A 4,595-nucleotide genomic window follows, 5' to 3' on the forward strand; every position below is an offset into this window, starting at 1 on the left:
AATTTCATAGACTAGACTTTGAAAGTCCATAATTGCACATTAAAGAATTTGACGAGATAGTCACCACATTTCACTTTCCAAACATGTTTGAAGACACAGTAAGACTAAAGTTGTTCCCCTTCTCATTGAAGGATAAGGCTAAGTCATGGCTGCACTCCTTAAAGCCATGATCTATCGGCACATGGGCTGAGATGACACGGGAATTTCTTAAAAAGTTCTTCCCATTTCACAAAACAAATACTTTAAGGAAGACAATCACAAACTTTACTCAAAAAGAAGAAGAAACCTTCTTCCAATGCTAAGAGTGGTTCAAGGACCTCATGAATTCATGTCCACATCATGGCTATGAAATCTGGCAGGTAATAAGCTTTTTCTGTAATGGACTGACTTCACCCATACACCAATTTATAGAGATTATGTGTAATGGTGAATTCATGAACAAGGAAGCTAATGATGCGTGAGACTATTTTGATAAACTTATAGAGAACACACAATCATGGGACACCTCCCCAAGACCCACCACATCTAAGCTTACTTAGTCAAGAGAAAAAGGAGGAATTTACGACTCAAAGGAAGAAGACGACATGAGTGTAAGGGTGGTCAATATCACAAGGAAAGTTGAGGCCATGGAACTTAAGAGGTGAAAATTGTCAAACCCAAGGAGGTAGGGGAAGTTGTTTGCGGTATTTATGCTAGCAACATACATGTAACACAGGATTGTCCCACAATTCCCGCTTTTCAAGAGTTATCGAACAAACAATCAAACATCGTAAATAACTACCAATGACCATTCAGTAGACCCACCTCAAATACATATAATCCCAGCTGGATGAACCATCCAAACTTCAGTTAGAGGAACGAACAAATGGCCAATCCTCAAGAGGCCCTTACTCAACTCTTAAATCAAAGGAAACCTCAAGAGGATCCAGTTCTAAAGCACATCCAAAACTAAGAGCTCTTTAATCAAGGCACATTACAAGCATTTCAAGACCTTACTAAGGCCATACAAAGGATTGAGTCACACTTAGCGATTGGGGAGAAAGCGACTTTTCCAGCCCAACCTCTACCCAATCCAAAACCAGAATGTGAAATAAGTTACCCGTGCTCTTCGCATAACATAAAGAAAGCTAAGTCTATCACCACTCTTAAAATGGGAAAGACAATTAACAAAATTATTCTGGTGATGGCTGAAAAGCCTAAGGACTTAGAAGATTCTAAGAGTGATAGACCTAGCACTGCTCCATAAGAGGAAGAGTCGGAAAGAGCATACAAGCCAGTTATGCCATTCCCCCAATGGTTGATTGTACCAAAACCTCTAACTAACTCTCCAGATATTTTGGAGGTTCTAAAATAAGTGAAGATCAACATTCCTCTATTGGATGTCATTAAAAAAATTCCTTCATATGTCAAATTCCTAAAAGATCTATGCACTACTAAAAGACGGCAAAATATATAAAAGAAAATCTTTTTAACATAAAAAGTGAGTACCATCCTCAAGCAAGATGTGCCACAAAAATACAAGGATCCCGGTAGCCCAACCATCACTTGTGTAATTGGGAATCACTGGATTGAACATGCACTCCTTAACTTGGGGGAGAGTGTTAATTTGATCCCTTACTCGGTCTATGAACAATTAGGTCTAGGTGAATTAAAACCCACCTGAACCACACTACAACTTGTTGATCGTTCGATTCGTGTACCGAGAGGGATGATTGAGGACGTGTTAATCCAAGTCAATAAATTCTACTATCCAGCGGATTTTATCATTTTGGATGGTCAGCCTATCAGGGACGTGAGCACTCAGATTCCCATCATTCTTGGTCACTCATTCCTAGCTACATCAAATGCCATCATCAATTATAGGAATGGAATTATGAACTAATCTTTTGGGAACATGACATTGGAGCTCAACATTTTTTTTTCAATATGAGTAAACAATCAGAGGATGTTGATGATACCCACGACATTAACATGATCGATTCTTTCATGGAAGATAAAGCACTTTTGACTCTATACTCTGACCCTTTGGAGACATGCTTGGTACACTCACCTGATTTAAATGATGACATGATTAGGGAGATAGATGCCTTGCTTGATGCGATGCCGATACTTGAAATTAACCGGTGGAGGCCATAATTTAAGACTTTGCCCCAAACCGATATAATGCCTCTACCATCTAGTCTCAAGGCACTAAAGCTTGACCTAAAACCTTTGCTCGCTGATCTTAAATATGTTTATTTAGGTCAAGACGAGACATATCTGGCAGTGATTTCCTCACACCTTGATGAAAAATAAGAGAATATTCTCATTTCTACTCTCCAGGAACATAAGGGAGCCCTTAGATGGACGATTGTGGACCTCAAGGGAATTGACCCTTTAATTTGTACTCCTCGCATTTACTTACAAGAAAATGCAAAAACATCTCGACAACCACAATGTCTCTTAAATCCAAACATGAAGGAAGTGGTTAAGGCTGATGTACTTAAGTTGTTGGATGTGGGTATCATATACCCGATATTCGACAGTCAATGGGTGAGTCCAACACATATGGTTCCTAAGAAGTCCGGACCATCGTAGCCAATGTCGATAATGAACTCATGCCAAATAGAGTTACTTCTAGTTGGAGGATGTGTATTGACTACCTAAAGTTGAATACCGTCACAAGGAAGGACCACTTTTACCTTTCATTGATCAAATTTTAGAAAGGTTAGCTGGTCATTCCTACTACTGCTTCGGGCTACAATCAGATAAAGATAGCTCTTAAAGATCAAGAGAAAACAACGTTCAGATGCCCCTTTAGCACCTTTGCTTATCAAAGGATGCCATTCAGACTGTGTAATGCCTCTCCCACATTTTAGCGGTGTATTTTGTGCATACCACCTGTGTTTTAGCAAATATATGGGTCACCTTGTCTGGAACTTTGGCCGAACCAGAAGTTAAGATAGCTAAATTCCAAAGCAAAAACACTTATTAAAACCCAAGTTAATGAATTTTTTAAAGATCCTAACCTAAGGTCTTTCTAGGGTTATACCACCTATGTTTTAGCAAATATATGGGTCACCTTGTCTTGAACTTTGACTTGATCTTGTCTTGAATTTGGGCGTCAACTTCTTGAGAAGATGTGCCGATCTTGAGCTGATCATAAGCCGATCTTGAGCTGATCTTCAAGCATGTAGAGTAGTTGTGATTCCATAACTATGTGCTAAACATAAAAGCATTTACAATCTCCCCCCTTATCAATTTCTTGATAAAACACACAACATACATAATACTACATCTAACATTTATGATCTCACTCGTTCACAAATTTAACAAACTTGAAGCTGGCCTATGTAATCCTCGTAACCTACTGTGCATAACACAACTGATGATGCTCCCCCTGAGAAGTACAACATATATAATGCACAAAAATAAAATGTAATACATTATATTCATTCCATTCATCGCACTAACGCAACATTCATTCCATTTACTCACACACTAATTTCTCCCCCCTTTTGTCACAAGTTAACAAAGGAAGAATAAATGACATGAGAGATCATGAAGCATATCAAAACCAGAGAAAATAAGATGAATATCAATAAGCAGGAATATTAGGGAGAATATATCATCTAGTTTAAAAAACATTGTTTAAAACAGTGTATTAAATATACAAATATCCATGCAATCATAACATTACATCAAGATAAAATATCCAGATATCCAAAATATCCAAGAAAATCATTAAATAAGTTTAGTACAGATTCATAATAAGCAAGGAAAATAACCAAATCAAGCTCAATCTGACCCTGAGAAAGATGGTGCAGGCATCGAAGGATCATTAAGCCTCAAACTCCGATTGATGCGATGAAAGTACTTTTTCATATACTTCATTGTAGACTTTTGGGTTTGGGCTAATGATGTATGAGATACATGTAGTGCATCAACCTTCTCCTCTAATGCAGATAACCTCTCATCAAATTAAGAGGGATGATAGTCAGAATCAGCTGTATCATCTAAATCTTCTAAGTCATTGAAGATATCTTCCATGGTGGTGTCCACCACTTATGGTTCTTCTTGTCATTCTCTTTTTTCGGGTAGGGTAGTGAGGTTCATCATATTCAAGTTTGAGTTATTGAAGGGGAGTTCAAATTCCGGTGCCTCAAATTTAGGGACTTGGGCATTGTAATGAAAAGTAAGACTAGACATAAGATGTCCGAACAAAATCGACCCATGCTTTGGATGCAAGCGAAATTGAATGCTTCCATAATAAATCAAATAAGGTAAGAAAATACGAATACCCATAACAACGACATGGAAGAGACGAGCCATAAAGAGAGTAAGATCGGTCTTATTCCCAACTCTAGGATATACATTAGATGTAAAGATGTAATGTAAGACGCGGTATTTAGGAAATAACTTGTTGGGGGTAAGGCGTTATCGGACCGCCATTCAGCATTGAAACCACATAATGCCCTTGTAATCGACTACTTTTCAGAGTTAGACATTTTTCTGAAAGTGTTGCGATTGGAATTCCATCATTTGCAATGTCTGTGTCCATTAAAGCAGAGACAATGTAAGGCATAATAATGATTATCTCTTCTAAAAATTTAATT

The 4,595-nt window shown here is 37.9% G+C and overlaps 1 non-coding gene across 1 annotated transcript; it reads right to left on the minus strand.

Annotated features, from left to right (window-relative positions):
- Window positions 1-238: 238 nt before the first annotated feature.
- On the minus strand, window positions 239-346 carry LOC131257184 (small nucleolar RNA R71). Its single transcript, XR_009177197.1, has one exon. It is a non-coding gene; the product is annotated as a small nucleolar RNA R71 (small nucleolar RNA).
- Window positions 347-4,595: the final 4,249 nt, after the last annotated feature.

The sequence above is a fragment of the Magnolia sinica genome, chromosome 9, assembly GCF_029962835.1.
Source record: "Magnolia sinica isolate HGM2019 chromosome 9, MsV1, whole genome shotgun sequence".
Taxonomy (NCBI): Eukaryota; Viridiplantae; Streptophyta; class Magnoliopsida; order Magnoliales; family Magnoliaceae; genus Magnolia; species Magnolia sinica.